General features: G+C 37.2%; 1 long non-coding RNA gene and 1 pseudogene across 2 annotated transcripts; both read left to right on the top strand.

The window, feature by feature from the left end:
• The first annotated feature begins 555 nt into the window (after positions 1-555).
• Positions 556-2,060, top strand: LOC147517237 (U-box domain-containing protein 70-like; annotated as a pseudogene).
• A 12,620-nt stretch (positions 2,061-14,680) lies between these two features.
• LOC147517236 (uncharacterized) lies at positions 14,681-19,796 on the top strand. Of its 2 annotated transcripts, none has more exons than XR_015211392.1 (4): positions 14,681-15,105; positions 15,273-15,355; positions 17,236-17,336; positions 19,155-19,796. It is a non-coding gene; the product is annotated as an uncharacterized LOC147517236 (long non-coding RNA). The 2 variants fall into 2 exon arrangements; XR_015211391.1 differs by lacking the exon at positions 19,155-19,796 and adding an exon at positions 17,509-18,532.
• Positions 19,797-22,101: the final 2,305 nt, after the last annotated feature.

The following is a 22,101-nucleotide window of genomic DNA, read 5'->3' as shown; positions in this document are numbered from 1 at the left end:
GACATACTCCTTTGATAAACCTTACAAATCCTCGCTACACGGGCAAAGATAGCCCAATAGCCAGGAGATATTGTAAAGGATGTAATCTCCATCGAGCTAATAACTTGAAAACTAATTTTCGAAATGGAACACTACAACCAAGCCAAAAATGTGAAAACAATAAAATTATCTAGTCATTTTCACACTTTTGGTTGATATCGCTACCAATAGACTCAATAGATACATCATCACCAATATCATACTTTGCTTTCAAATTATCTGCATCAATACCCTTTGCCACCCTATTCATATTAAAATCCCCCTTATCACCCCATCTCCTATTCAAGTTATAATTCCTCTCCATTAAACAAATATTTTCAATACTATAAAAAAAATAGAATAGTATCAAATTAACCCTTCTCTAAAAAACAAAGATGAATTTCTTTGCAGGATTATAAGATCTAAACATGGTTTACTGTCTCGCGATCACTTACAAAAATCCAAATCCTAATATACATTCCTAAAAAAAAAAACCCTTACTATTCATAACATGGCAACCGACTTTTTGTGATAAGCATGAAGAAAACAAAAAAAAGGTGTGAACGTGAATAGAAACATACCTTACTGCACAAGTAAAATGAGAACATGAAGAAGAAAATTGGAACTTTTATTTCATCTCTTCTCAAACCTAACTATTTTTATTTTTTAAGTCTGATAATTATTCTGCTACCACAAGTTCTCCTTTTATAGATATTCTAACTCCAGAGCCGTATACCAATAGGACTAGATTTTCAACACTGACCCAACAATTACTTTCCTAATTCGCTTAAGCTTCGCCCTTCTATTAGTTTATCTTCAATAGACCTTGTTATATATGTTACTTTTTTTAGATCTTTTCATTTTATCCACTACTAATTTGAACCAAGTTCCCAACCTATTCTAATGTGTCCAACCCAATCAATTAACAACCCAACAATTACATAGCATTTGCCGACCCTATTCAACAAAAAAAATAAAAATAAACAAGAAAATATGTTCTAGCCTTTGAATTACCGCTGGAAAGAATTGCCGCTCGAGTTGCCGATCATTTGAATTTGAATTGCCGTTTGAGTTGCCGATCGCAATCCCATAAATGCCGCTTGCATTGCCGATCCCATAATGCCGCTCGCATTGTTGATCCCATAGAAGCTGCTCACATCGCTTGCATTGTCGATCCCATCGAATTGAAACGCCGTTGCTTGGTTAATTTCCGCTGTTACTTTCGATCCCATTGAATTGATTTGCCACTGCCAAATTTTTACTGTGAACAACCTATTAGTACCCTGTCAGCACCTGTTATTGAAAATTCATTACCTTCAGTGAAGCTTTTGATTGAGGCTGGTGCAGACCTTAACGTTAGTACATGTGGCATAGTGCCTATAGTTGTTGCAGCAACTCAAGTCGAAACTGAAATGATCAAGTGCTTGTTGAAAGCACAAGCTGATCCAAATGTGTACAATCATGAAGGGTTGACACCACTAGAGATTGCAGTTATTAATGAAAACCACCAAGATGTCCAGATTCTTTATCCTGTTACATCACCTATTCCTACATACTCAGACTGGAGCATTGGTGGAATATCAAGGCATTAGAGTCAAAAGAAGTAACGGAAAAGAGAAAGGTCAAAGCTAAGGAAAATTTTAAAGAGGCAAAATCTCAGGGAGAAATTGCTTTCCCGAAGAAGGAATATCTCTTGGCAACAAAATGGTACTCTATGGCCACAACTTTGGACCCCAAACGTATACTCCAATAGGAGCCTTTGTTATGCCTTTCTAAAAGAAGGAGAAGTTGCTTTAGCGGATGCCAACGCTTGCATTAATCTGAAGCCTGAATGGCCCAAGGGATATTACAGGGCTGGTGCGGTGTGAAATGTACTTAACGATTTTGACCAACCAGCTGCTGCATTCTCCAATGCTTTGGAGATAGATCGTGGAAACAAAGAGCTTCAGAACCGACATAAACTATATAGCCGGGTCCTCTTTGTCGCACCTGCTACTTTTGGTTACTGGCCAACTGACCTCTGTTGACGACACAATTCAACCTTTGATCAACAATTGCCAATCAAACAATATACTATTTGTTTTCAAAACCGATACTGGTGTCAATTTTGTCGACCTATCTGTTGGCCAAACCGAAGCCAATCAAATCTTCAGTTGAAGAAACCAAAATCAACCGATCAAAACTGACTCTTTTCTTTCTTTCTTTTTAGCCACTTGCAATCCCAGTCAAGTAGCCACTGTTGAGAACCTCTTTGACGTTCCTACTTTCGAATTAGACCAAAATATTGGTTTAACAATCCTTGTTATTTGTTTTTTAGTTACCCGGACCATTATATCTAAAAGCCTAGATCAAACCCATTATACTGATCCATATATTTAAGTTTGATCTCCATAACAACCTTCAAAAAGCCCGTGGCCATATATTTAAGTCTATAGCCTTTCATCTTTAACCATTCTAACACAATTATATTTACCAAACTGCCATTATATATTTTCACCATTATACAATTGATAAGAGCCCAAAACTGTAGTTTTAACCCTTTAACAATAATATTTTTAGACCAATTATGTGAGTAATAAATAAAAGTTAATGCTGATTACGTGCTTTTATGTATTTTAGGCATTGGAGTCAATTATGTGCAGAAATGTGCCACTTTGGCGAGATAAAGGAGCAAGGGTTGGTTGCTAAGAAGTTCTGTGATTAAAGGCCAAGATTCAAGGAGAAAGCCTTTGTAAAGCCTGGTCAAAAGCTGAAAAGTCAAAGTCAACACGGGCAGAAACATCACACAAAAGTTAGCAGAACTTCGGAAGACCGTATCTTTGGACTCAGGCCTCGGAATTAGGCCTACCTTATGTCAAAACGACCGGCTCGGAAAGCGATTTCCAATTGTCTAAACCTTGAACTAATCAGAGGAGCAAAAGTGGACGAAAAGTCTGCTGAAGTCAGATCCAGCTGAAAAGGGCCCTGTGGACTGAAGAGATTGGGTTTTGGGCTCGATTTTTCGGCCCAAAACATGACTCCTCAGCCCATGCACGAAAATGTGTATCTGGTCTCCTCCATTCCACACACAAGACTTAACTCTTAAGCAAGAGAAAATTAGGTAGCCATTAGCATAGATTTCTAGATCTAGTTTTCTCTCCATTAATTAGTTTTCATATTTTGTTGTAGATCTAGTTTTATTTCATTCAGTTAATTAGTTTTTCAATTCCAATATATTAGTTAGAACAAGTTGATTGTTATTTTAGAATCGAATTTAGTTTATAATAAAATATTATTTTTTCTATTCAATTTCATTTCAATAAATCATTGTAGTTTCAATTCATAGACTTAGTTATTTATTATTGTTAGTTTCAATTAAACTTGCATGAGTACATTTCCATTTAATTCAAATAAGCAAATTTCGAATCTTTATATTATGTCTTGTTTGAATTCGATTGGAAATAATAGTTTGATGAATCAAGGCTAAACCTCCATTAGAAGGGTTTGATGAAGCCTTGATGAAAACTTGATTGTGTAGTGTAGAACTAGTTGTAAGAGTCTATTCCACTCTAGAAGGTAGTTGATTCGTCATGAGAATGAGTTGAACTTCCTCACATGCTAGTCATTATTTGGTAGAGATTGCCATGATTGATTAGGGATTAGAACGACCAATTCTTTTTGGAAGAACGTAAGAATTGGATTACAACAATCTATACTAGTTTATTAAGTTGGATTCAAGGTGGATTCAATCCCTCCTAATTCTTTATCTAGATTCACACCTTAGTATTTCTGTCATTTCGTTATTCGTATCTTGTTTAGTATTTGAATTGACATCGTAGTATAATTCCCACATTACTCTCATTAACTTTGGATAGACCGATAACCTTTGAAAACGCCAATACTAAAGAACTAGGAGTGGAACGAATCTTTTTACTCCAACTCTATTGCGATAGCATCGAGAGTAGAAATCTTTGATAAATATCACACGTAAAGTTTAGTTTTAGTTTTACTTGCGTTTGAGTCTTGTTGTTTATTCGTAGGTAAAACTATCGTTTTCCCTTTTATCAACAATCAATTCAACAATATCAAATTCCAAATTTATACGAACTCTATATAAATTATATCAAGAAAAAAATATCTATTTGCCTTCAACTCCCATCATTTTTATTTTTACTGATTTACTAACCTACCAAATACCATAAATATTATTACTTCTTTGCCACACGGGCCTTGCCCATGTAACAAAGAGAGGGCGATGTTCTGCCCCCCACAAATGTGGCCCAATAAAAGCCCAATTCAATACAATCCCACGCTCAAAGCCTACATACCTACACGTAAAATCAATATCAGTTGCACACATGTTTTGCGAGTCAAACAACTTCCACCAACTTCATCCTACGATTGGACAGTTCTCCCGATAGTTCTCCAATTTCATCTCACTTGGACAGTTCTCCCGCCAGTTCTCCAACTTCATCCCACGAGTGGACAGTTCTCCCGCCAGTTCTCCAACTTCATACCACGAGTGGACAATTCTCCCGTCAGTTCTCCAACTTCATCCCACGATTGGAATATTGGATAACGAGGAAATAACTATCACCAATCTTACCTATAAAATCCAACATTCGTCATTTTTCTAGAATTATGCAATCGAGACTTGATCCCAAGCAATAACTTTGGGTATGTAGGCAACCTCACACTGAAGTCCAGTCTCATCTTTCCCCAACAACCATCTCCTTCACCATCTCTAAAAATATTACTTCCGACACTCAACTGGTGTGTTTTGGCAAATCTTGCTGAAACAATGGTCATAAGATTTGGCGGTCGGAGGTGTTCTAGGGTGGTGATGGTGGTGGAGATGGGGGGGGGGGGTGGTGGCTTTTTCAGATGTTAGAGGCGGTGAACTTGCGATTGGTGGGAGTGACAGTAGGGAAGTGTGGAGGTGGTGGTGCTATGTCATTGGGTGTAGATGAGGAAGAGGGTGACGGTTGAAGAAGATGATGTTAAAGAGCAATGGCCGTCGGATTAAAGTGTTTGGTGATACATGCATTATAAATGGGCTGTCATTTGGCCGTTGGATCTATTTCTTTAAATCAAAACAAAATATGTGATTAACTGATTATTAATGGATATTTGTGGGCATTGGATTAAATCCAATAATATGTGGGCATTCGATTAAACACGCGATTACCTGATTAAACACTTGATTAACTGATTATTAAGATCAAAAACTAAAAAATCCAAAAATATTTGTGGGCGTCTGATCAAATGGATAGGGTGGTAAAATGTGTAAATTTGATCTATTTTGGTCCTAGTGAGAGTCAATGGGTATTTTGGTAATTTTATATGGTAAGGGTACACTTGACATTGCATATATACTAACTGGACGGATTCAAGTAAAAGACAGCTAACTTGGTCATGCTGTAAAATTGGGTACGGAATACTAATAATGGAAGAACTGGGGACGGAATACGAAAAAATTGTAAATAAAATTAGTTAAATTAGATAACTATGCTGGGCTTTTCGTGTGCATTTTCTCGCATACCCTTGATTTTCTTTTCTATGTTAATAGATACCTCGTGTACGGATAATAAGTTCGAGGTATCTGACTATCTGTGCACCAGTGGAACTACAGCCCTACTGATGGTATCTTTTTGTTGGAGTTATCCCTCACATGAGGAGAGAAAACAGAGCTGGAGAGAAACGGGCTTAATTCGGCGTTAAATGTCGAGGCCCCCTCGGATGAAAGCGACTTCGCTCGGGGTTCCATGAGACTAGGCTTACCAGCGCTCATAGAGGGGACCAATTCGATCTCGATACATTGGCCTTTCAAAAAAGAGGCGCTCAAGCGCTTCAGTCTAATTTTCGTGGGCTTTGCTACAGTACCCGCGAAATTTGGTTTTTGGAGATAAAACCAAAAATCAAGGTTTTGGAAAACCTAACCTAACAAGTCGGAAAGGATTGGAATCGGACTAAAACAAAAGAGAGAGAACCTTTACAGAGATACAACCCTGTAAAGAGATAAGAGTGATCTAGTAAGGTGAGAGACTGAAAGGAGAGATTGTAATCTTCCTTCCCACTTTATTAAGAACTGGCTCTTGTGGAAGTAGGCATCATTGGCCGAACCACGGTAAATCTTTGTGTTGTGGTTTGCTTTTACTGCTTTACATTATTATCTTTTGTTAATAGTTGTTTAGAGTTGGGCATGTTAGTATAGGTTGTAGTTGATATTTAGATTTTGTCCGGAGTTGAATTGTGTTCAAATACAAGTTATCTGTGTAGTGGGGGAATCGATTGGTATTGATATAATCCCCAACAAGTGGTATCAGAGCCTTGGTTAGAATAGCCTAGGGTGTTATCCGAATCTTGGTCGGGCGTGTTTGTGAAATTCCTGAGAGAAGATTTGAGGTTAAATAACTTGTAGAGATGGACCATTCCGTGAACACTCGTATGATGAGTCTGAATAGGAAGAACTACACCATCTGGAAAGCCAAGATGGAAGACTTGCTATATTGCAAGGACTTGGCACTTCCCATTGAGAATGAGGGAGTAAAACCAGAAAAGACTGATGAGGCTGAGTGGAAAAAGCTTGACAGAAAAGCGATTGGATACATTCGACAGTGGATTGACGACAGTGTCTTTCACCATGTGGCCCAAGAGACTACAGCCTTCAGTCTATGGAAGAAACTCGAAGACCTTTATGAGAGGAAGTCGGGTGGAAACAAAGTGCTAGTCGTTAAGAAGTTTGCAGACACGAAGTACCAAGAAGGTTCTTCAATGTCTGAGCATCTTAATGAAGTACAGAATATCATCAATCAGATGCATTTGATGAAGATCAATTTGGGAGACGAAGTTGAGGCTTTGTTTCTATTAGGCTCTCTACCCGAAAGTTGGGAGACATTAGCAGTTTCTCTACATGGAGCAGCCAAGGATGGAATTGTTACCATGGAGATGGCTACCACGTCTTTGTTGAATGAGGAGACTAGAAGGAGTGCAAGAAGCAGCTCTTCTCACTCAGAGATCCTTTTCACGCAGAAACGGGGAGAGGTCAAAACAGAAAACCATCTCGTTCTAGAGGGTGATGACGAAGTAAATCTAGGGGTGAAGCTAGAACTCCTAAGGCGGAGAGGCAATGTTACTATTGTGCCACAAAAAGGCCACTTCAGATATGAGTCACGAACAATCAAGAGGGATGAGAAGAATAACCGTGTACATGAAGACATGGTGCGAGGAACGCGGAAACATAGGCAGAGATACTACCGCACTAGTCGGCGACCTAGTGGGAATTGTGTCGATTGTGGTGTGTGCCTTTGTCTTAGTACCTCATGTCGATATCTGACGAGGGGTGATAGATACGAGGAGCATCCTATCACGTCACACCGCGACGGGATTCTTCACTACCTACACCGTGGTGAATATGGTGAAGTGAGGATGGGTAACATGGCGCCTCAAGATTATAGGCATTGGAGATGTTCATATAGAAACCAATGTCGGCTACACCTTGACACTCAAGGATGTAAGACATGTCCCCGACATACGGTTAAGCCTAATTTCGCGGGGGAAATTAGATGACGATGGCTTTGTAAACTCGTTTGGTAACGGGTATAGAAACCGAGCAGGGTTCCATTGTAGCAGCCGGAGGAAAGAAAACTTGCTCTCTTTACAAAACACAAAGCTAGTTTGTGTAAAGCGAAATCGCGCGTAAGAAGAAAAACTTCATCCGAACCGCGTGGCACAAGAGACCGTGGTCACATGGGCATAAAAGGATGGAAGTTCTTGCTAAGCAAAAGGCCGTGCCAGGACATTAAAGGTACACATTTAAATACATGTACTCATTGTTTGGTAGGAAAGCAACACAGGTGTCTTTCCAAAGATTCCGTCTCACGAAAAGGACAATCGTCCTTGAACTAGTGCACCTGCACTTATGTGGTCCTATGAGAGTAAAGTCCCACCGGGGAGCCGTACTTCTTGACATTCATTGATGATCGTCAAAGAAAGATATGGGCCTATAGTCCAAGACCAAGGATGAAGTACTTGGCGTGTTTGAGAAATTCCACAAAGATGGTGGAAAGAGAGACCGGGAAGTTGTTGAAGTGTATTCGCCGGATAATGGGGGTGAGTACATTGGGCCATTTGAAGAGTATTGCCGTGAGTCATGGGATTCGTCATGAGCGGATCCGTTCCCAAGACACCGCAATGAATGGAATTGCGAGAGAATGAACCGCACCATTGTAGAGAGGATGAGATGCATGCTATCTCACTCTAAGCTACCTAGAAGCTACTGGGTAGAAGCAATGCGTACAGCCGTACATGTGATCAACATGTCGCCGGCAAAGCCTCTGAATAGTGATTATCCAGAGAGAGTATGGTCAGGCAGAGATGTTGATTATGGATACTTGAGGGTATTTGGGTGCAGGGCATTTGTGCATATTCCGAAGGATGAGAGATCCAAGCTTGATGACAAAGCCAAGCAGTGCATTTTTCTGGGTTATGGAGATGAAAAGTTTGGTTACAAACTCTATGATCCGATTAACAAGAAGGTAATCCAAAGTCGAGATGTTGTGTTCTTAGAAGACCAAACCATAGCAGACTTTGAGGAGGGAGAGAAGTTAGGGCTTTCACCAATGATCTTGTTGATTGAACCGTAAGTTCCCTCCGTGGAACGTCGCGTAAGGCATTGAGAATGCAGAGAACCATGAGTTTGAAGCTCATAATGAGAATCCTATTGCTCATGATGGGATAGAACCTATTGGTATAGAAGATGCGGATGAGATGCATGAACCACCACCGAGAGCAAGTAGAAGTGCAACCTCCCCGAGGCACCGAGAGATGGGGCAAGGAGGTCCGACGAGAGGGAGACTAGCTTCAACCAGGTATCCACCACATAATGTGCACGTGCTACTATCGGATGGTGGAGAACCTATGTACTATCAAGAGGCACTTGAAGGTACGCAAAAGAAAAGTGGTTGAAGGCCATGCATGACGAGATGGATTCTTTGCATAAGAATCACACTTATGAAGTTAGTTGAGAAACCCACAGGGAAAAAGTTCTCAAGAATAAGTGGATATACAAAGTCAAGTATGAGGAGAACAATCCTCACCCAAGGCACAAAGCTCGCCTTGTTGTGAAGGGATTCGGTCAAAGGAAAGGGATTGACTTTGATGAGATCTTCTCTCCTGTAGTGAAGATGACTTCTATCCGGTGGTATTGGGTATGACCGCAAAGTATGAACCTAGAGGTTGAAAGCACTAGATGTTAAGACGGCTTTTCTTCATGGAGACCTTGAAGAAGATGTCTACATGGACCAGCCCGAGGGTTTGAGGTCAAAGGCAAGGAGCATCTAGTATGCAAGTGATATAAAGAGCTTGTATGGGTTGAAAACAAGCACCGAGACGATGGTACATAAAGTTTGATTCCTTTATGGCGGAGCAAGCAAGGATACAAGAAGTCCGCTTCCGATCATTGTGTGTTTGTTCGAGATTTCCGGATAGGGATTTCATTGTGCTATTCTTTGTGGATGGATGATATGTTGATAGTTGGCCCAAACATCAACAAGATATCCAAGTCTGAAGAAAGACTTGAGTAAGTCCTTTGAGATGAAGGATTTGGGTCAAGCAAAGCAGATACTTGGGATCACGGATCACTCGTGACGTAAAGAGTGGAAAGTTGTGGCTTTCAAGAAAGCTACATTGAGAAGGTGTTGAAGAGATTCAACATGGATCAAGCGGCCATCGGTTGTCCGCTTGGTGGCCAGCCCGCATGACCAAAGAGATGTGTCCTAAGGGTGAGCATGAGCAGAGTCGATGGAAAAGATTCCTTATGCATCCGCAGGGGCAGTGATGTATGCCATGGTGTGTACTAGGATCGATATTGCTTTCGCCGTTGGGGTTGTAAGCAGATTTCTGTCAAATCCGGGTAAAGAACATTGGGAAGGTGTTAAGTGGATATTGAGATATCTCAAAGGCACTTCCAAATCATGTTTGTGCTTTGGTGGAAGTAAGCCCTTACTTGAAGGCTACACCGATGCGCATATGGCGGTGATGTTGACTCGATGAAGTCCACCTCCGGTTATCTGGTTACCTTTGCAGGGGGAGCAGTTTCTTGGCAATCTAAGTTGCAAAAGTGTGTTGCCCTCTCCACTACACTGGCTTTGGTATATTGCAGCCACCGAAAGTGTTGCAAAGAGTTGCTATGGATGAAGAGGTTCTTCGACGAACTAGGGCTAAAGCGTAAACAGTTTGTAGTTCTATGTGATAAATCGAGGCCCATTCACTTGAGCAAGAATCCGAAGTTTTCATTCTAGATCCAAGCACATACACGTGCGTTATCATTGGATTAGAGAAATAATCGAAGACAAGCATTTGTGTATCGAGAAGATCCATACCGACAAGAACGGGTCGGATATGATGACCAAAGTCTTACCGAAAGGTAAGTTTGATGTTTGTTGTGCTATTGCCGAATGGCGACACACTCCCTCCCTGATTTGGCAATTGCATGGAGGTATCCCCTCACCGCTCGAGGGGGAGATTGTTGGAGTTATCCCTCACATGAGGAGAAAAACAGAGCCGAGAGAAATGGGCTTAATTCGGGCGTTGGAAATGTCGAGCGCCGCCAAGGCCGATGGATGATGGCCGCGGGTTCCAAGACTAGTTCGATAACTAGAGGCGACCAGCCATATAGAGGGGCGACCAGCCGATCTCCAAGATACATTGAAGCCTCAATAAAGAAAGAGGCCTTCCAAGCTCCAGTCCAATTTTCGTGGGCTTTGCTACAAGATTCGAAATTTGGTTTTGGAGATAAAACCAAAATCAAGGTTTTGGAAAACCTAACCTAACAAGTCGAAGGATTGGAATCCGGACTAAAACAAAAGAGAGAACCTTTTGACGAGATACAACCCCAGAAAGAGATAAGAGTGATCTAGTAAGGTGAGAGACTGAAAAGGAGAGATTGTAATCTTCCTTCCCACTTTATTAAGAACTGGCTCTTGTGGAAGTAGGCATCATTGGCCGAACCACGGTAAATCTTTGTGTTGTGGTTTGCTTTTACTGCTTTACATTATTATCTGTTGTTAATAGTTGTTTAGCGAGTTGGGCATGTTAGTATAGGTTGTAGTTGATATTTAGATTTTGTCCGGAGTTGAATTGTGTTCAAATACAAGTTATCTGTGTAGTGGGGGAATCGATTGGTATTGATATAATCCCCAACACTTTTTGCATAACAAAAATTTATGAACAGGGAGGTAATGAAATACACCAAAAATGGTCTGCATGCAACGTTTAAATTGAAACCTGATCCAACCCTTACAAGGAAAATACCTATTACTGTTAATCAGTTCTCTAACGTTATCACAACAATACTATTATGTATATTTTCCAATAAGATACACTGGTAATATTTGAATTACTATCATGTGCATCATTTTGTTTTACAGCGCACCACCCACCTGTTGTATGTATGGTAGTTTTCAAATCAGTTAGTGACAGAAATAAATATATATCGGTTCATCACCTTTGACATTCAAAGTGGTATGTGGAGCCACTTTCCTGGACCACATTATAGATCACGCAATAATACTAATCATACATTTCTTTCATTTAAAAAGATTTTGATGAAGATGGCTAGTGGCATGAGATTGGGCATAGAAAACCAGTGCTCCGGAGAGTGAGATATAACGGAGATTTAACCAAAAGTATTATATGTGTGTGAGTGTGTCGGTGATAGGAAATGGCAGTACCTGGCAAACCCAAAAGTTTCGTTGAGGGTATTCAACATGCAATTCACATGTGAGAACCGACTTGGATTGAGAAATTTTCAACCAGCCCAGCTCTTAATGCTTCGAAAGATCGATAAGCTAGAACTTATCGTGAGCATTGAAATTTTACTGTTAAAAATATGAAAAACTAAATTAGAAGATGTGATTATTTATTTATTTTATTATTATTATTATTATTATTATTATTTTGTCGATAATGTGAATATGTGAATTTTCTAGATTACAAGTAGTAACACGGGTTTTCAAAATAGAAAAAGATGCATAGGCTTATTAGTTATAATTTTTATGTATGTTGGATATGGTATATTGGATATTGAACACTATATAATTTACATTTTTTTTTTGGTAACTATATTTATTTATTTATTTATCAACTTAACAAAATAGCTCGCTTTTCTGACTCGCGGCTGGGATTCACTTTGAAGGGTATAAATCTAGGGTCACTAATGCGCCACGATATGAGAGAGATTGTTAGAAATTAATTGGGACTTAAATAGCCGAAAATCTTTTGGTTCTCCAGCCGTTCTCTCTCCAAACTCATTCTCAATATCTAATTTCCATTCGAGTTCTCCATTGAAGCACAATAAAACTCTCCACCTTCTTACGTAACTTTCTCACTTGCAATTTTCAATCTCTCTCTTTTCTATCTCACTCCTTTTTCACCTTCTAAAATTAACCCACATAACACCAGTCACCAAGCACTCTCCCTCTCTAATTTTATCTTCTTCTTCTTAGGTATGCCGCTTTATTTTGATAATTTTCTTTTCTTTTTTTTTTATTATTTTTTTACATTTTCCCATTTGCATAAAAAACATGCAAACCATAAAATTATTAGACCTGTAAAAAAATGTAAAAAAAAACTGGAGGAATGTTTTCTAGGATGGTTCGTCTTTTGGAAGCTGGATTAAAACCCGTGTAATACATTGTTATTCATTTAAATTTGACTCATTAGTTATTTAGAAGCTCCCCACATTTGTGTTATTTCTTATTTTGATGCAAATTGCAGGTATGTATTTGATGGGAAGCCATTGGACATGAAGAAGCAAGAGTTGGCAAAACGGTCGTCTTCTTTTAGAGTTCACGTCTTGTTTGGGTATCTTGCTTATATTGTCATTTCTGACGTGACATATATATTTTATTAATTGAACTATACTTGGTATGTGAAAGGATGGACGAATCGGAGATTTGGCAGTTGCAATTGAGGTGTGAGCAATGAGAACATAATTATATTTTTGACCAAGGTCTTTTTCTTATGTGTTATGATTTAATATGTTTGTATTGTAGAGCCGGAGTTAAAGAAGACATTGAGAAGTACAGAAATGTACCGCTGAAGGTGCGCTTTTGCCTAATGTTTCTATGTCCTATATATGCATATTATTAACGTTATGATATTTATTAGCTCAGTCAGTTAACCCCATATATGTAGAGAATGCCATGTAGATGATGACGAGTTGAACTTTATATCTAGGTTTATTCTCATATCAGCATGTTGTACGTATAATTCATGAACCTGCAAAACATTTGGTCCTAGTGCATCTGCATTGTATACAATTATATTTTGCAATTTGTGTTTGGTTGGTTACTGAGAATTGTACGAAGCTTCTCTTCTCTTCGCAAGCTGTTTCCTAACTCGCGGCTGGGATGCGTTTTCAGGAGGTATAAATCGAGGGTCCGCAATCCGCCACGTTGTATTAGAAATTAATTAGGAGTTTTAATTGTGAAATTAAAAACAAAAAATACCCTTCGTTCTCTCCAAACTTACCAAAAGAAATCAGTGTTGTTTGGGATTAGAAAAGAAATTAATTGGGAGTCATAATTAATTGTGAAACCTTCGAGCAGTAGAAACCTTTCGCTTTCCCCCAGATTAAAAAGCCTCTCCAATTCCTCCTTCTCTCTCAAATTAACCATTCGTTTTTCTTCGTTTTGTATTGAAGTCGCGTTCTCACTTCTCAACTGTTCAACAGGTAATCAACAAACGCTTTCTCTATTATCTTTCTCATCTGTTGAACCAGGTACCTGCTCCGTCTCTCTTTGCCGTCATCAATAGGCGTGTATCTCCCGCCTCATTTTATTCCCAGATGTTTCCATTGATGATAAGTTTCATTTTGGAAATCAGATTTTCTTTTGTGTTTTTTTTCAATGCTTCTTTCTTTAATTGCAATTTTTATAGTTAAACAAAATCAGTGAAAAAATAAAACAAAGTCAAACAATATATATCGAAAACTATTGGTAGACATGTATGCAAAGTGTGGTGATCGACATAGACCGAGCAAGATGGATTTTCAACAAATCTCCTGTTAGAGACATTTGCATGTGGAATGCTATGTTGTGTGGATTAGCAATGCATGGTTGTGGTGAGGAAGCCCTAGATATCACTTTCATTGGAGTCCTACATGCCTGTAGTCATGTGAAGTTGGTGACAAAGGGACATACACTTTTTAGTTGAATGTAACATGAGTTTGGCGTGGTACCAAAGGTTGAACACTACGGATATATGGTGGATCTTCTTGGTCGAAATGGCCCGATTGATATGGCACATGAGATAATCGAACAATACCCATCGGGCGAACACTATTGTGTGCGGGCTCTTCTCGCCGCCTGCAAGCTTCACAAAAATATGAGATTGGGGAAGTAGCAACAAAGCAGCTTCTTGAGATGGAGCACCACAACCGTCGTTATAGTGAAATGATGTCAAACATATAAGCAAAATGCACATAGATGAATGATGTGCACGCGTGAGTTTTTATTTTGTTAGTGAATGCAGGTGTGAGTAAAACTATGAAGGATACAGGAATAAAGAAGGCACTAGATATTAGCTCAATTGAAGTGAATGGCTCATTACACAAGTTCATTATGGGAGGCCGCTCTCACCCACGCACAAAAAAAGAAACATCCGAAATGCTAAATTTTGACAACGAAGAAAAAAGGAAATTGCACCTACACATCACGTGAGAGATTAACAATTGCCTCCGGACTCATAAGTACGGCTCCAAGCATTCCAATACGTATTGTCAAAAACCTCCGAGTTTGTGATGACTGCCACTCTGCAAGAAAGCTTCTATCAAAGATCTTTGGAAGAGTAATAATTGTCAGGGATCATAACCGCTCCCACCATTTCTGTGAAGGAGTAATAATTGTCAGGGATCATAACCGCTCCCAGCATTTCCATCTGTTCATTTGTTGTTGTGCAGGAACTCTCAACCCAAGTTCTCCCTCTCATCTCTCATGCTCTCTAAACTATCCAAGGCTCTTTATCACATGAAACTATTCATGCCCTGACGCAGCTCTACAACAGTTTTTCACCATCAAATCCGAAATCGTGTTTAAGTTTCTAACTGTAAGTGTGAAAAGTTCTTCTCTCTATCATGAATTTATCGATTAATGTTTATTCACATGAAAACATTTGCATGTCATAATTTTTTTCAATCTTTTGGAGTCGTAAAAATTGATTACTAAATTATTGATTCTGATATTTGTTTGTTGTTGTTTGCTTTCGGGTATAAGTGTTTATGATCTTTTGCAATTTTTGATGGTAGCGAATAAACCTTCAAATTCAACTACCCGACTTCCTCTCTCAAGGTATCAAGGTAAAGTTTTTAACAGCCTTTACATTTTTAGTTTAATCCAATTTGGTTATTAGCATTGATTTGTTTTGTTTTGATTTAATTATATTAGCTGCGTCCAATTGGTTTTAGTGGATCTAATTGCATTTTCTGTTGTAAATTGGTGTTATTTTGGGTACAACAGTTTTCTTTTTATTGTGAATAGCCTCACCGTTTTCTCGGAGTGTTTGTTGAAGTGCATAATAGAAGAAATATTGTTTGTTAAAGTGCCTCAATGAAGTAATTTTTTTGTTCTTAACTCAAGTCCAGTGATCAAAAATCGACTTTGACCATTAATTGAAAATGGTACAAACAACTAAATCATATAAACTAAGAAGCGCTACTTTAATCATGTTTTTCTATTTTCCTAAAGCTTTGGCAGGTTACACTATTTTACTATTATTATTATTATTATTATTATTATTATTAATTCTTCTTTTCTCCAATTTTTTGAATATCCAATTTCCTATCCGTAGTAGGCCTTTGAAAAAGACACTTCTCCTGAACATGTCAAATATCATTATTAAATAATTTCCCTGTGCCAAAATTAATAGAGCTAATTACAACATTGGGGTAATTTAATTGGATTTTAGATCGAATTAGTTTGTGATTTTTAGTAACTGCTTGCGAGTGAAGTTGTAAAAGATTGAATTGGTTGTTGCAAGCGGAAAACAACATCAACTTACAACACATGATATTTTACTTAAACGGCTCTTTTACATATACATTTGTTAGAATATGAGTTTTAGAAATTAAATGTAGCTATGTTTTATACATGTCAATATGTGACACAAAGGGGGAGTTGCATTTTCAGACGTGCCCTTCCTTTGCGACTTTTAGCTTAAGTAAAAAATTGCCAAATTTTCATTGTAGGCAACCAAATTATTTGGATGACTTTTTTTTTTGTTACTATTAGTATTTTTTTTTTCATTTTTTATTTCTTTATCTTCATGGATACAACTTTCATCTGTAATATGTAATACCTTTTGTGTGTTAGCTAATTCTATAGTTAGTAGTTTGTAATGCATATTTTCATATCTAAATTGTCGGGTTTGGGTATTGCTAATGTCAGTTGTTCCTACCCAATGAGCAAGTGAGGTGGAGCTATGAGAACCCAAAACACAAGATTACTGCTTGCTCAACAAAGGACAAAGAGAACTGGTATACAACATTTTTAGGTCACAAGATCATTTATTAATCAAATCTTATATCCAATATTGTTGGTTTCTATTGAAAAGAATATAAGCTGCAAAAACCAATTGTAGATCAGTTTTATTAGCATCAAAATTTATGCATGATATACCACAGTATTCATGATATTATCTAACTTTTTTAGCTATATTGAAGTGTAAGTTGTGTTGGATCTTTCCTAATTAGTACTTTGTAATATTATTTAGTATAAATTATTTGTACATAGGCATATATCTTTGGGGCAATTGATGGAACTACTATACCCAATAACATGTGTTCGCTTTATTGTTTCTTCAAGCATTAATGAGATAGGTAGCTTAAAGAGTGTTATGAATAGTGAGAATTTATTGTTTAAAGAAAGACTAGTTCTTACGGTAAGTTAGCTAACCCTATCAAATCCAAGTACATGTTTTCTACCTAGAACTATGCAATGTGTGTTGGGATAGTTCATAGTTGAAAGGAGCTTGGATTCTCTATCTCTTGGTAACTAATATGTCCATTGCAATTTGCTTTTTTCTTTTGTTATTTGGTTATTTTCAAAGATTGTTTACCAAGTCATCCAAGTGACACGTTATTATCATAGAGTCCGTGGTTCTTGCTTTCTTTTGTTACCATTTTTATTAAGATAGTAGCAATATATGTTTTACTTATTCCTATATCCTTCTTATTTTCAGTTATTTCAATTTTGTTTTGCGCAACACTACATTACAAGGAAAATGATCGAACTTCAGCTCATTGCACCTGTTTGAGGCAAAAATAACCTATCTACACGCAGGTAACTTCCTTTTAACTTACTATATATTAGTAAATAATTTTATAGTTTCATTTCTTTGCCTTCTACTACCTTCATGGAATTGAAAAGGGGGAAAGACCCACAATGTGTGTAACCTGCAAGACTTGCAAGAATTACACGAAAGTACTTTCTATTTCGCTCTCTGTTTTTCCAGATTTTGTTTTGGCTTGGTGGAAGTGATATTTAGCTTGGACCAAACTATCTTACTTTGCTTATGTATGTGTTGTCTCTTCCCTACTCTTTGTTTTATTGTCGTTTGGACAGACAAAAAGTCCCTCCATATAAGAATTCAATTACCAGTTTAAGTGAGTGACTCATTTAGTCAAATAGTTACTCAATTTTTTGTGTAGGCTCTGACTTGCTTTTTCTTTGGCTGTGATATGATGTTCTGTTCACCTTGAGATTGTTTGTCCCAGTCTTTTTTTGCCACAAAATCTAAAGATTTTTTTCTGGCATGAAAGAAATGTAACTTACGTCACCATGACTAATGCGCTTTTCATCAGACTATTTGAATGCAAAGTTAGACGCATGTGTGACAATACATATATTTTACTTTCCATTAATCTCATTGAAAAAGTGAGCGAATTTGGATACTCGCTCCATTGTAGTGGAAGAAATGTCTTTGGCATTGGTACATTTAATAAAAGTTGATTCATTCTTAACTAATATGAAGACTCATGTTGTTGTCATTGACATGGTTTACATGGTATTTGAGCTACACATAAAGTGGCTATACGAATCTATGGATTGGTAATGTCTCCTATATAGGAAAAAAATGTAATATTGGAACGTTATGGTGAAACCTTTTGGGATTGTTTTTGTTTCTCGCAACGGTTATTACAAGGCAATAGTTGAGTACCAAGTTGTATTCACCTGAGCCTTCGGGGTGTATTTTCTCAAGGTTTGGTTGAGTAAGCTCTTGGAGATTGCATTGTAGATTTGAAATTGATGTCTTATTGTAGCAATTTTTTTTACTCATACCTAACAGGCTTTAGTGGAAACAAGTCCTTGCTATGAATATGATATAGATAATAAACTGTAATTTTGTGCTTATATTCAATTTTTCCGTTCTTATAACTTAAATGTATTATTATATCATATGAGATTAGGTATGATAACATTTGCATGCATTAAGTTAAATTTAGTGTGTTCTTCTTTAACATGTATAATCAATTGGTTGCATTACAGAAACACTGCACAATATGGAGGTCGATTTCATACCACCCACTATGTTGCCAAGACAGATGCATTTTTGGTAGTTCTTCATGAAACATAGTTAGATTGCATTGGCACATTATAAACCCGAACATTTATACTAGATGCAGCAGTTGCAAACACAATTGTATAGCTATGTTTGGAGGATGCTCGGTGACAATTGAGGTCTATGGATAAGTTTAGAGGATGCTAAGTAGTAGTAGAGGTTTTACTCTCAACTCCAATCTCTCCATCTCGAGCCATTTAGAATACTCTACGGATAAACAATCTCTCGATGAAAAGCAAAAGGTCCAGACATTCACTCCTTTACCTATTTTTCAGGTCACCACTTAGAGTGACCAAAGATAGCTTCCCATTATCCCCACAATAGGTTGTCATATTGACAATTAGAGTCTTAAATTGTAACCCATCCGCCATGTGTTCCCCACCTATCAATATAGCAATGCCTATATATTGTTTTTCAGGTTTTAAAGAACAAAACTATGTTGAATTTTTGTTTTATTGGTATTCTATAATATGATTATTGCTACTTGCATTGAAGTGGATTCATCGACTCAGGTTGGATGGTGTATGTTTGTTTAACAGAGAATGGATTTGTGCTCTAAAGACTACCAACTCCAGTCAAGTACATCAGCTCATGTGTTACTCTCACAGTTTCACTTACATCTACACCCTTTGTATTATGTCTTTGGTTAAGAATTTGCTTTATTCTCTAGGGTGGGATAAAGGAACTAATGTATATCTTGCCTTTTTAGGGCCTGTTGGGAGGAGCAGGTCCTAAAAATGGAGCATACTCTTTTGGATGAGTTAGATTTTTTTTTTTGTGCTTTTCGAGTCATTTACAAACTCAATTTTTGCTATCTCATGGTGAGCTATTGTAGTGAGGATGGGCTTCTGTGTTAGACAACAAACTTGGTGCAAGGGCAGGTCAAGGAACATGCAAGGATGCAACAGAGATTGCATTGAAGACAACATAGTAGAAATACAATAACATGCGAATGGAGTACGTGGTAAAGACTTTTGGTACTAGAAATACTATTGTAGAAGTTTTTTTTTTTGTTTTTTTTAGACTTACTACTATAAAGTTGGCAGTTAGAGAAGGTGCCAAAAATTTATGTATGTGGAGTGTGGACTAGGAGCCAGGGAGTGGTAAACCTATTGTATTTTATTAGTGGAATTTCAACTGATCAAAAAATAAATAAAAGAATGCTGGTGATGACCACATTAGTGAGTACAAGTTAAATTTTTTATGTCATAGGTAATAAGGACTTAAAAAATGAATGTTGCCATTTAACTTTGGCAAATCAATGCAAAACATACATATTAGTGACATACATCACTAATAAAGGAGGGCTTAAGGTATATCGATATTAAGATCTCTATCTTGGTCTCTTTTAAAACCGACTTGGTCAAGGTAATTAAATTCTTTACTTTCAGATATTAGTTCTTTTTCAATATGTAGAATGAAGTCAACACCAAATGTTTTCACCATTGAGTTATGTGATTAATTCTACTTGCTGCTAGACATTAGATGAACGGTATAAGAATACCTATACAATTTGGTAGCATACAAACCTATTTAGTAACAACATGGGAACATTAGTACAAGGCAACTATATGTTGATTGCAGATAACCAGAGCCATATGCAAGAAATGGCAATGGAGAACTGATAATAGTTCACATTGCTGATGGTCATCTGAGGAAAGGTTGTACTATTTCAAGAGCTTAAAGCAATTGTAGTAACAATGCGGGGTTGCAAGTACTTGGGATAATAGTTCATGTTACAATGGTCGAACGAGGCAGGTTGTCTTGTTTCAAGAGTTTAAAGCAATTGCAGAATAATGCGGGTTTGCAAGTACTTTCGAGGATTTAATAAAGCGCTGGATTTATTCCAACTCTGTTAGAAATCATTATGGCATAGGAGCTTATGGTACTGCCTGAATACATTTTCCTTTATCCTCTTCGTGACACAGGACTATTACTATAAAAGAGTCACAAATTTTACTTATCCTTTTCATTGTAGTCTTATGCTCATATTGTAAAGGATGACAAAATTGGAAAGTGGTCCTTCAACTGTTAAATATGAATACATGTTTTAGTCTCCCTGAGACAATTTATTATTATTATTATTATTATTTTAATTTTTTAAATTCTATTAATACACTTTACCAATCATTTCAGTTATTGCATCCCAATCTACTGCTCTTTTTAACTACCCATATACACCAAGATGATAGTATTGCTATATAGATTATACTGGACCACGTTCTATAAAACTCACATTTATTTTCTTTTTTGGTCGGTGTCTCAAGGATGTGGAATTTGGTTTTATGTGTTGTGGGATATGGATTTCAACATTTAGACTTTTTCAGGGAAGTCAAATATATGAAAAGGCTACAAACTCATGATACTTTGGATGTGAGGCATGGAGTGGTGTTTATCGGGAAAAAAAAAATGTTACAAGGAACTTTAATTTTTGTTTGAATAAATTCTGTAATACTAAAATTTTCTGGAGTGAAGACAATTAACACAATTTTCATAAAATGCATGAGGAAGCAAAATTGTTACAAGGAACGGCCATGACTAGCTTATTTGGCATTAAATAATTACACTGAATAAATTTCGATATGTGCATTTTTAGTATATCTTAATTAGTTAACTTTTGAAATATCAAGTCAATAGGAAGGATCAAAAAATTTGTGTGAAATTGATGTTTTTTGTTAAGTTCTTTTTCAAATACTCTCACGAATAAACTTTCGGCCTTCGATCTCCGTCGACACGAATAAAATGTATGTATTTTCCTACTTTACCCTACCTTACTTCTTCCTCTCTCTACGGTCTAGGGATTTCATTTAACTAATCAAGTCATTGATCTTATCTAATCAAGTCAATTTCTATGTTTCCTATATCCAAAAGCTTTTCTATATCTATTTCTGCACTTACGATTTTAAAAGATTTTCATGCTACATACTTGAAGTAATAGCTGGAGTTTAAGATTCAACTACGTACATATTCTCATCATGTTGTATACAGATTAAGTAGCACGACCATCATGACATAAGCAATTTCGCAGGCATACAATTTCGAAATTTTGTATCTTTAGTCTAGCTTCTAGGAGTTTGCAATTTCATTGAATGTACCCACATTAGAACTATAAGCTATCTTGGTTTGAAACTGTTTTGTCTTTCCAATTCTTTCCTTTACCTTGCAATTACTATGCACGCCTTAGAGAATGTCCCATATCCGTATCAGTTTGGAATTTCACTCAGACCTGAGTTCCCTATTGTTCAATGTGACTCTATACCGTTAGGGGGTTTTGGGCTTTTTTAGTGTATCTTAATTAGTTAACTTTTGAAATATTAAGTCAATAGCTAGGATCAAATACATTTGTGTGAAACTAATGTTTTTTGTTAAGTTCTTTTTCAAATACTCTCAAGAATAAATTTTCGGCCTTTTCTATCGATAGGTGTTTCGACCCCCACCTACGTGGCAAACATCCATTAATAGGAGTCTCTATTTTATTCATTTAAT

The sequence above is a fragment of the Coptis chinensis genome, chromosome 2 (assembly GCF_015680905.1).
Source record: "Coptis chinensis isolate HL-2020 chromosome 2, ASM1568090v1, whole genome shotgun sequence".
NCBI lineage: Eukaryota > Viridiplantae > Streptophyta > Magnoliopsida > Ranunculales > Ranunculaceae > Coptis > Coptis chinensis.
The sequence above is the reverse complement of the archived record's forward strand: the minus strand, read 5'-3'. Positions and strand labels throughout refer to the sequence as shown.